The sequence below is a fragment of the Myodes glareolus genome, chromosome 9 (assembly GCF_982192425.1).
Source record: "Myodes glareolus chromosome 9, mMyoGla1.1, whole genome shotgun sequence".
NCBI classification, from domain to species: Eukaryota; Metazoa; Chordata; class Mammalia; order Rodentia; family Cricetidae; genus Myodes; species Myodes glareolus.
Window position 1 is genome coordinate 104,312,453 of NC_142034.1, and position 12,036 is coordinate 104,324,488.

A 12,036-nucleotide genomic window follows, 5' to 3' on the forward strand; every position below is an offset into this window, starting at 1 on the left:
GTTTCTGACCATAGTTGACTTTGTGGTTATAATTTTAAAGAGAGGTAGGACTTTGTGATTATAATTTTAAAGGGAGATAGGAGGAAAAGGGCCCCTGCCTCTGCCAGTGCTTTGTCTTTTCATTCACAAGTTAAATACTTAGTGTCTCTGCCAAGCACAGGTGTGTGTGTATGTGTACCAGACCTGCCCCTAACTTTGTAGAAACAAGTAATTTAGTCATAGTGGTTATCTAGTTCTGTTTAAGACATCTCTCTAAAAAATAGTGGTTTCAGACAATATCTTGTCATATTGCTGATTTCTGGCAGAATTGTCAAACAACATATGTGTGGATCGCTCTAACAGTGAAGAGTCTAGTGCCAATCCTCCCTGGGCCTCAATTCCTTGGCACAGGATAGCTCATAGCAGAGCTGGCTCTGTTGTTGACTCCAATACAGGGAACAAGAATAGACTATGAGAGGAAGAAAAGAAAATCCTTCTTGAATTCTAACCTAAGCAGAGGCATCCTGGTGCCTTTGCCATTTCTCCTTGGGCTAGAAATGATGGGAAAAGATCCAGCCCACATTAGGAGGTTGGGGCACTGTGTTGTTTTAACAGAAGCTTCCTTCACAGGCAGGGGGAGAAGACGCTCTGGGTGAATACAACTTAGTGCTGGGAAAGTTTCCCGCAGGATTTTCAGGGAGGTCCCTCTGAAGGGCACACTTAGGCTCAGGCCTGTGCATGGAGAATAAAGCAAAAAGTATTTGGGCACATAAACTGTAACATGGAGGTGCCGAGGCAGAGAAAGAATGGGAGACAGTGTGGACTTTGGTCAGGAAGGTTGGCAGGGCTTAACCTGCATTCAAGAGCCTGTGATGATGAGGTTTGCTGCCTTATGAAGCTTGTTCTGTGGAGAAGTGAATGTTGCCATTGGGAATTTTTCTCCTGTTCCATTTCATTTTTTTCTGTGAGATAGAGTCTTGGCATGTAGCTAGGCTGGCCTTGAACTTTCTGTCCTCCCTCCTTAGCTTCCAGAGTGTTGGGATTACAGTTACAGGTGTGTGCCTCTGTGTGTCCTGCCAGGGACACTATCACTTTCTTTTGCAAAATGGAGCTTGAGGTCCAGGAAATTCAGCTGGCATTCCTGGATCTTGAAGTTGGACATGAGAGAAATGGGTCCCCATGAGACCCAGTTACCTTCAAAGCTGTGTCCCTACTTTTTCACACTTGCTTCTCTCTCTCTCTCTCTCACACACACACACACACAGACACACACACACACACACACTTTCTTTCTTTTTAAAGTCTTAGGGTCAGAATACCTCTCTGATGTCCATTTTAAGATTCCCCCAAGTACGTTAGACAGGGCTGAGGGGCAGTAGCCCAATCAGTTTTCTCTGTTTTTATATTTTCATGTTGCCCATGGTGCCTGGACTCTTCATCCATTGTCAGTGAATGAGTTCTGAGCACTGGTGCCAGGTGCTGCTTGTGTGTGCCATGGACACAGTGTTGAACACACCCCCAGCCCTGGCCTGCACTAGGCCCCGCCTCCTGGGAGACAGACCCATAGAAACAGCTAACAATGTGTGACTAGGGCTGTTCTCTGGGAAGGTGGGAAGAGAACCTTCAGCCTTGACACTAGCAGCTGCCTAAGCCAGACTGAGCTGAGAGTTCGTGATCCAGATGGCTGGAAGGTGGGCAGCAAGCAGCATCAGGCACAGTTCAGTGGGAGTCTGGGCAGCAGGACTGGCCAGCTGACTATGGTAATATATTTTCTGGCCTGTAGCCCAAGCTGATCTTTCTCCTCTTATTTCTTGAAAAATAAAAAGGTGCTCCCATTGGGTGTAGATCATCACTGGGTGTAGATCATTCCCAGGGTGTAGATCATCAATTGGTATGGATTGTTCACTGGGTGTAGATCATCCACTAGATGAGGATGTTTCCGTGGGTGTACATCATCACTGGTTGTAGATCATCCACTGGATGTAGATCATTCCCTAGGTATAGATCTTTCCATAGGTGTAGATCATCACTGGTGTAGGCGGACTGCTTATTTGTTTGTTCCCGGCTGTCCAGACACAAAATAATCACACAAAACTATATTAATTGCAATACTGTTTTGTTGATAGCTTAAGTGTATTTCTATATAGCTCTTACATCTTAAATTAACCCACATCTATTATTCTGTATATTTCCACAAGGCTTGTGGTTTATCATCAAGGTTCCAGGGCATGTTTGTCTCCTTTGGCAGCTACGTGGTATCTCATTGACTCTGCCTTCTTTTCTTCTCTATATCTCTGTTTAGATTTTCTGCCTTGCTCTATTCTGCCCTGTGATAGGCCCAGAGCAGCTTCTTTATTAACCAGTGGTAATAAAACATATTCATAGCATACAGAGGGGAACCCCACATCAACTGAATGTAGATCATTCCCTGGGTGTAGATCCTCACTGGGGTAGATCATAACTGGTGTAGATCATCACTGGGTGTAGACCATAACTGGTGTAGATCATCACTGGATATATAAATCATCATTGGGGTAGATCATCACTGGGTGTAGATCATCACTGGGTGTAGATCATCTATAAGTGTAGATCATCGCTGGATATATAAATCATCATTGGGGTAGATCATCACTGGTGTAGATCATCACTGGGTGTAGATCATCACTGGGTGTAGACTATAACTGGTGTAGATCATCACTGGATATGTAAATCATCATTGGGGTAGATCATCACTAGGTGTAGATCATCTATAGGTGTAGATCATCACTGGATATATAAATCATCACTGGTGTAGATCATCACTGGGGGTAGATCATCACTGGTAGATCGTCCATGGTTGAAGCAGCCCTGGAGTTCTGTTGATCGTCTATTTTTAGCATTTAAAAAATGCTTCTAGGTCAATTCTGTATTTGCTGTTCTGTTTCCTGTTCTAAAGGCAGTAGAACCTGGGAGAACGGAGCCAAAAACCAAGGTGGACTAAAGTCTCATGCATTAGACAGTTTGTACTCTGAGGGTTAAGAAGAATCACCTGAGTGAAGTGTGCAGTCACAAGGACAAGTTGCACAATGCAAAGACATGTTTTCCACGGAGGCAGATAAGCAAATAACAGTAACCAGTTGTAATGAATATTCGGAGACAAACTCACTCTTATCTGCTAGACTCGGGAAGGACATAGAAGCACAACTCCAGAACAGATCTGTGTTATTGAAGAAACTGAGGGCACAAGACTCTTGTCTTGCTTTCTTGGGGTTTTCTCACAAGCAGCCAAATCTCTTTACACAGACTCCATTCTTGGACTATGTTCTGACATCCCATTTCTTATTTTTTTAATAGCAGGATATTCATAGTTGTTTTGATTTGAGATGCAGGTAAATCTAGTTTTCATTTGATGCATGACTATTCTATAAATAAGCAAGTCCCAAGGTCCATTCATAAACACAGAGTAGAATAACCTCTCCCTTGGTGCACAGAGTCTGAACGTGGCAGTCTCGACTTCTGGTGATATGGTCCACATAGCCTTTTGTCCCTTGTTTGGAGGTTTTCTATCTTTCTGGTGACTTTTGCAGTCTCCTCACCCTCTGCCATTATCCTTTATGACCCTGGGCTGAAGGAGCCATAAAGGAATACATACTGTTTCAGTGGATCCATCTGCAATGGCAGATGCGTACCCCTTCCAGTTTTCTTCTGGAGAAGTTAAAATATGGCAGGTTAATGTATCAGCTTGCTTATTTCTATCTGCAATAAAACCAGAGATGTTAGAACATGCACATATGAGTCTTGCTGGAAATAATCCTTTGCAACATAAACAGAATCTGAAATGATATTTAAGGGTTTATGAATTAACTGTAATAGAGGAATCAAAACAGCCAGCTCCACCTGTTGGGCTGAGGAAGCAGAAGTGTTAATAGATGAGTAACTGGACAGTGAGTCCCTCCGGGTGAATAACTGTACTGTGAATCCCTCCTATATCTTTGATTGAGCCATCAGTAAAATAAGTATCTGCCTGTGGAACGGGAGAAGGTTGGACAATTTCTGTAATCACAAATTCAGTTTGTGTGAGAAAATCCCATAACATAACAGTTGGATAATGTTTTCCTATCCTTCTACAGTAATCTGTGAGTGAAATTTGAGAGTTCATAGAGTTCTCTAATACTCTAAAACTAAAATTAGTAAAGGGTAGTTAATAGAATATAGCAGGGATCAGATCCATATAACTGTTGACATCAGGTTTTCCTTTGATTTACTAATTGAGCAAGAAGAGTAAGATAAACAATATTTTGTAACCCTTATGGTGTAAATAAATCCATTTCAAAGGTTTATTCTCTTGTGACATGATACTGTAGGAGACAATTTCGTGGGGAAAATAAGTACCTTTAAAGGTTGTGAAGGATCCACATGATACACAAATGCTTCTTTTAGTCTGGCTTCAAATAGCTGTAGTTCTTTTCTTGCCTCTCAAGATAATATGCAAGGGCTGTCCAATGTCGCTTCTCCTTCTAGAGTCTTAAATGGGTTGGTTAGTGCATATAAACATTTTGATTTTGTTGAAATTGCACTGGAAATACCAAGCACAGCTCATGAGACCAGGAAGAAATTGCTAAACGAATCCATTTCCCTGCTGTGCCCTAGTTTGTCTAGGTTGTAAAGTTAGCTTTTTCATGAGTCCTCCTAAGTCCTCATCAAAAACTGGAGAGAATTCAAGATTACATTGGTTATCAAATTCCTCACCTCATACTCCAGGGTCATTTTCAGGCAATGGAGGATACATATTTAAAGGGGCTCCAGTAAGGAAGCTAAGGGAACCATCATCAATTTTTGTCTGAACTGTGTGTGTGTGTGTGTGTGTGTGTGTGTGTGTGTGTGTGTGTGTGCATGTGTGCATCCTTTTTGCCTCTTTTACCCATTTTAAAGTTTGATAGTCCAGTTTATATTCATGCAAGAAATTAGCCATATTTTTCTCATAATTACAATCCTACTTTGACTCTTCCTTAAGGATTTCAATGACAGTCCGAATTAATAACTAAGTGACCCAGAGTGGGTTGAAGATCTTTTCTGCTTGTTTTTATGCCTTTCGATATTCTCTTGGACTTGGTCTTCACTTCATCCTCTAAAGTTCCTTCTGGGAATCAGGAATTACACTTGTGATCCTTCTTTAAAAATGATGCACGAGCTCCACATAAGGCACAGCCTTCCCTGGTTTCTGGCCCCTTATGCTCACTCAACCTCCCCCGCTCTCTTATCTCATAGCCGACTTCAGGGGAGTGGTTTGTGGCAGAGCCTGTTGACCACTCTAACTGGCAGCTGGGCCTGGGAGGAGGGAGCCTGAAAATGAGGTGGACTAAAGGCCGATTTAGTCAGAGCATCAGTGTCCTCTGAGGGTGAAGAGGAGTCACCTGAGTGAGGTGTACAGTCACAGGGACAGGCTGCACATGACAAAAGCTTGTTTTTCTGTAGAGGAATCAAATGACAACAGCTGAAATAGACTCACTCCTCTCTGCTACATCTGGGAGAAGCGGGAAAACACAGTCCAAGAACAATTCTGTGTTTTGAAGAAAATGAGGTCACAAGACTCTTGTTCTTACAAGCTCTCCAAAATCTCTGCTCAGCTGACTCCATTCTTGGACCATGTTTCAACACTGTGCATGTTCATTGAATGCCTTGTGTTCACACAAAAACATACCAGCTGCTCTTGGGTACAGGACGCGGTCCACACATGGTCCCAGATTCAGACCCAGCATCTGCCTTTAAACCCATGTTGTCTCTTTGTGAAACCATCCCATCTTGTCTTTCCCATGTGAGGATCATAGGGCCTGAGGAACTGTGAACTGTGGCTGTTGCCCATGCTAGAGCTGAAGAGGAGAATTGTGCCCCTGTCTCTGGAGCTCCCTTAATGCTAGCAACAGCTCTGCCATGTAATCGTGCACATGGTGCCATCAGGCACACAGCACGTGATTGTCAGATGTCTTTCAGCCCCCAGGTAATCTCTGAAGCAGTGTCCCATGCCACGGCTTATACTCGAGTGTGGTGTGCACCCCTGCTTTTACATACAGGCGCTTGTATTCACAAATGACACCATACACAAATAGACCTGCCCCTCCCCTGCAGGGGTGAGGCCTTGTTCCCCTTAGTGGGTTCCTGTCAGGTTTATGTGAGCATTGTTTAGTATGAGAATGGGAATCTCAAGGGAGAAAAGCAGTTTTGATATTCATTAAAGTTAATGTTTTTCATTTACTGTCCCTCCTTTGAAACTTAGACCTAATTTATTGAGCCATGGTTGAAATATTCAGGAGGTCTCTGTTATTCCTTCCAAAGGAATATGATTGAAACTGCACAGCAGCCTCTACTGATTTCTGGAAGACAGTCTGACAAAGAGCCACATAATTTAAAGTTTGCTTCTTTTTATAAAGAGCCAGAGCTTTCCAGCATCCTGCAAAATTAATGTGGAAGTAGCACTCGAGGGTGAAATATTTTCTGGAGAAGCCTTGGAACCCAGGAGCATCTTATGTAACATGCAGGCCTGGAAACTCATTCCCTGGAAAACAATCAGCTGTCCTTGGGTCTGGCTGCTCTGAAGTCATCCTTTACCTGGCTTAAAACCTGATTAGCAGGCTGGAGTCCATGCCTGATGGGATGGAAGTGGGTAGGAGGCATGCTGGGGAGTGCTGTGGAGTTTTAAATCTATGTCTATAGGGCAGCCCTTGTTCTGCTGTCAAACCTAAGCTTATTGCCACTTCACCTGGACCCTTCCCATGAATCCATACTAGATGGGTACCTCTTTTCAGCGCTTCCAGAAGCCTCAGTGCTTCTGCTGTGCCCTTGCCCACACTGAATGCCAGTACTCCAAGTTAGGTTCTGATCAACTGACACCCAGATCAACACTTAGCATACATTGACTTAGTAGATGTTTTCTTGTAGTTGAATATGTGAATGATGAGATGGCACCAGGATGGAGCATGTTACCCTTTAAGAGGGCGGATGTAAAGATGATCTGGGTCTGCCTCTGTGAACTTGTTCCCACACCTGTTAAAATGAATCTAGAATGTAGATGCCAAAGAGAGAACAGCATGGCTGCTTCCTAAAGCCCACACTGGATGTTCAAGTCCCTCCTCTGCTTAAAGTCTTTAGGCAGCATTGACAAATATGATGAAATGGCATCAGCAGTTGGCCTCAGAGTAACAGGGGCGAGGATGGGCTCAGCCTTGGGTTGGAGGGGACTGGAGCCGAGCAGCTCTGACAACTGGGCATACAGAGGGACATTGTTCTATCCCTGTTCAAACATCTCCATGATTCAAAGTTTAGAAGTCCTTCAATAGTTTCCTGTCAATTTCCCTGGGCTGATACTGAAGCAATGAGGTGGCAAGTGGGAGGAGGAGTAGGGTACGTTCCAGTTAAGGTGAGGGTTGCTGCCAACCAGGTGAGAAGGGCCCTGCATCCCCCCATCATCTGTGCACCTCTCTGCAGCCTTCCCCACTCAGCAAAGCTCTACTCAAATTGCAGTTTATTTCCGGCTTTATCCTCCCACCCACCACCCATCTACCCATCTGTCCGTCCACCCATCTGTCCATCCACTTATCCATCTACCTATCCATCCATCCTCTCCTGAGTGACCCCTCAGTAATAAAAGATGCCGATTTGTAGCATTTACTCTATTTTGAACATGACAGGCTCCACAGAGGCTGTTGTGAGCATAAGAAATTCTCAGGTAGCAGTCCCTGGCACCTGGGCTCGTGCTGCCCCAGTTTCACAGGGTAGAGAACTGAGGTCTCTGGCCATAAAGGGATCACTGCAGTAGCAGACACCAAGACCATGCTTGTGTCACACAAAGCTCCCATAAGATACACGAGTAGGACTGGGTAGTACGCCATCACACATGCCAGTAGACAGCCCTGGTACAGAGCACAGTGGTCGCCCAGCCACATGGGCCTTACTTGTGATTGCTTCTGATGACTCTAAGCCCTTGCAAACTGTATTCTCACTGGAACAGTTGCGGGAGGGCCAATGGAGGGAAAGGGGGTACCCTTCTGTTAATTCTGCACATACTTTACCTGGTTCCACACAGTAGTGGTAATTAGAACCCATTACATGCATAAAACACCACATTCAGCCAGTCCTGTGTAAATGGGTCAAGAATTACTTTAAAAGCCTTGTCTGGACTCTCTTTCGACAGCGCTGCCTGCTGCTGTAGGCTTGCTCACAAAGGGCAGCTATTGATTTCTAAGGATCCTGGGATGGTTGGCAGCTCTGTGGGGCCTCACCTCCTTCCCAGCACAGAAAGCCTTTTCCAGCCTGAGGAGCAGGTGATGGAGGAGAAGGAGGGGAGAGGCAGGACTGCCATCAGATTGTAAATGCTCCTTGGGTATCTACCTCAGCCAGGTCTAGCACCATGCTGTTCTTTAACTGGCTCATCCACTCAGCAGCTGACAGGCCCTGGAGGAGGAGGCCGCTTGTTAGTTCCGGGCCACTTAGACCTGAGATAATCACACAGAAACTGTGTTAATTAAATCACTGGTTGGCCCGTTAGCTCTAGCTTCTTATTGGCTAACTGTTACATATTAATTTAACCCATTTCTATTAATCTGTGTATTGCCATGTGGTTGTGGCTTACCTGCTAAAGTTCCAGCATCTGTCTCTGGTGGGGCTACATGGCTTCTCCCAGCATTCAGTTTAGTTTTCCCCACCTAGCTCTGTTCCCCTATAGCTCTGCTATAGGCCCAAAGCAGTTCTTTTATTAACCAATAACTGTCACAGCATACAGAGGGGAATCCCACATCAAGACCCATTTGTGACATCTAGCTCATCCTAAAGATTAAAGGCTCCACAGAATATATATTAAGCATCTTTCAGGCTCTGTTTAAGCACCATGCATCAGCTGGGGTCTTGGGGTCAGAGGGTGCTATCTATGGCGCTTGTCCAGGTTGAAGCATGGTTTGGCAGTGAATGGAGGAGAAGAGCAGATCTGAGAGATTGAGGGCATTGGTTCTACAGAGCCAGCGTACTGCTGACTAACACTGCTGGTGCCTGTCTGATGGTGGCAATAGCCAGCAGTTATGAAGCACACCCCCCCCCCACACACATATACGCATGCTCAGTAGCTTTCTGGACTATTAACTGAGTAACACCTTTCAGCCCTTCTGAAATTTGTGTTCTTTCCCCTAACAAGGAGAAAGTAAATTGCCCAGGGTCACAGCTAGGTGGCTCTAGGTTGGAGCTGTGGGAATTGGAATCTGCCATGATTTGGGCTGTCCCAACCGTTTGGGAAGATGGTCCTGTGCCTATTGAGGCTGAATGGAACATCTTGCATTCTTTTGAGGTAATGGCCCTGAACTCAGAACAGGGCTGTATCCTGGTTGCTGTCTTTCTCTTGATTTCTTTTTTTCTTCCAGAAACCTTAGGAAGATATCAGCATTAACTGCTGTTTTAATATTGCTTCTGGGTTCTTGGACATTGTTCACTGGCAGGAATTGGTGTCCTCTGGGCTGAAAAGAGAGACTGCTTGTCATCTTTTCATGAGGCATGGCTGTATCATGAAGCATGAGGGTCAACACTGGGGACTTGGTGGCAGCAGTTCAGACAGTGTAGTGACAGTTATTGACACCTGTGTTTTAGAGGCCTCTGTTTGTCAGGTAAACTGTAAAGCTCATGCTAGGTCCCCCCATTTCAAATGGGATTTTAGGGGTCATAAATCTGCATTTTTCAGAATGGAACCTACCAGGTAACTATGATCAACTGGGTCCATGCAGGAAAAAGCTACCTTCCTTACCACAAAAGAGATTGGCTTCCGACTACACTGCAAATATTTGGACACAGATTTCTGCTAAGGCTGCCAAAACGCATCTCTGCTCTGCTTCGACTGACCCTGACAGCTTATCTATAAGGAATGGTTGCACCCTGTTGGAAGGCCCACTGGACTCCTGTAGTTTCTAAGAAGCGGTGTGTATGCATATGATAGGGTAGCTAGTATTGGCTGGGTTTTTAACTAGGCAGGTGCCATGCACTCTTCATGGAGAAATCAAGAGCTCTCCCAACAGCCACCACAGACAGGCCCAGTAGGCAGCGCGAATCCCACCTCATAGATAGATCCTGAGACATCTGAGCATATGCTCTTGTTTCTTATGAGAAGAGCTTCAGTTGCTACTGAAATTTGGGGCTTGTCTTGTTCTTTCTTAATCAAGAAACCTCTTTTGTTACCTGAAGGAGGGCAAGCATGATTTACTTGAATGTGACGAGATAGAGAACATTCTATTATGAAAGGAAATGCCAGAGGCATTTTTTTTTTACATTTATAACCCTTTGTGATTTGGAAGGCAATTATGGTAACTCTGGGATCCTCACAAATTTAAAAGCTCTCTCATAGCCCCAGATCCATTGTATTTGAAGGCCATTGTCCTGATGCTCTAGCTTGAAGGAAACACTCAGCTTGCTGACGCTCTGAAAGTATCATCTTCCAGGAAGCTCTCGTCTTTCCTTCAAAACACAACCATGATTCATCTGGCCAAACATCAAAGGAGACAGCTTTGTGTCCCTACTGCCGTCCTACCCCAGCGCTATCATCATGCCAGCATCCAGTTGGCAATATGGCAGGCTCGCTTTGAGCAGCCTTTGAGCCTCCAGAGTGTGTTCCAGTCCTTTCTGTAGCATTTTCCCATTTGACTTCTCCGGGCCTCCTTCTCTGGACCCTCCTCCATGTCTCTTGACCTGTCATGCGAAGGGTCTCATGGGTGTTTACTCTGCCTCAGTCCTATTGCCATTCTGTGAGCTGGCATCACCTCACATCTTCACCGTGGCCAATTAGCTGAACGTCTGCATCTCAGTTTTGTGATGCTTGGTCTCAGGTGCATAGATCCTTCTCTCTGTCTGTAGGATGACTCCCACAGCTCAGCATGACTGTCAGGCCCAACCATGTTACAAGGAGCAAGAGTGAGAAGTGGAGTGAGGGATAGAGTGTGAATTTTATCGTTGGGTTTGATACTGTAAGCATTTGTGGAAAAGTGTTGTGGCGCTGACTCCTACGGTAAACCCAACAAAACTGTGAAACTCCTCCTTACAGGAGGAAATGGCCACAGCACCTGTTTGAAGCCTGCATTTTGTGGGAGCACATTAGCAGGTCCATCAGCACTGAGGCAGCAGCTGTGGACTTCCTGCTTGTCTTGAGGAAGGCCTGGAAGGTCACATGACTTACATGGGGAGGGTCTTCAAGTGTTGTTGGTGATACTGTGTGTGTGTGTGTTGAATGTGAGATAACTTAAGTTTTGTGAAGAATAAGTGGGGAAAACTGATCTTTGGTTTCTTGCAAGCACAGGGATGCTGAAAGGCGCAGTGGCCCACCACTTCGTTAATGCTTTCTCTTAAGGTGTCTTTGGTGCCATTTCGACTTAACGTTTCATATCCTTGGTGAGATTGGCATGTTGGAGATAGGACACCATAAAGAAGGATTCCCCAGAGCAAGTAGATGGAAGGATTAGATGAACAGAATGTGTTCTCTTTGTAGAATTGTCAAAGAGTCAATGGATCTACATATATACAGACATGCATGCATGCATACGTACTGAAAATTAACTCCATCATGGGTCACTCAGGAAAAGGAAGGATGAAGCCTGGGAAGGCTCACTGACTGCACAGTCATGTGTCTCTTGGCATTTCCACTCCTTAACAGACTTAGTTAAAGAATGCCTTCCTTTTTCTCTGATGAGTGGAAGAATGTTCATTACTAAGAGGCTTACATAAGAAAGCAGAAAGAATGGCAAGAAACCTCCTTGGATTTCAGTACTGCTTTATATTTTACCTTTGTCATAAGTGGTGGGGCTTCCTTTTGCTCCTTGACTCAGGATAGTGTCCTCCCAGCCCTCCATGGAAGCTTCTGCCTATGTCATTCCCTCCTCTGGTACTCTGGCAGTATCTTTCATATATCGTGCTGGAATCTTGTGTCAAATAGTCTGGTGTTATTATATGTATCTAAGCAGGTACAAATGCCATGTGAGTTCAGGGTATAGGAGGACTCTGTTAGGAGGCAGCAACCAGGCTGAGTGAGGCTGCATGTACTGGGGTCTTCCTGCAGGG

At 44.9% G+C, this 12,036-nt stretch overlaps 1 protein-coding gene across 1 annotated transcript in view; it reads left to right on the top strand.

Annotated features, from left to right (window-relative positions):
- The window catches only part of Snx29 (sorting nexin 29), a 417,720-nt gene that overhangs the window by 277,409 nt on the left and 128,275 nt on the right, over nt 1-12,036 (top strand). The window lies entirely within an intron of this gene.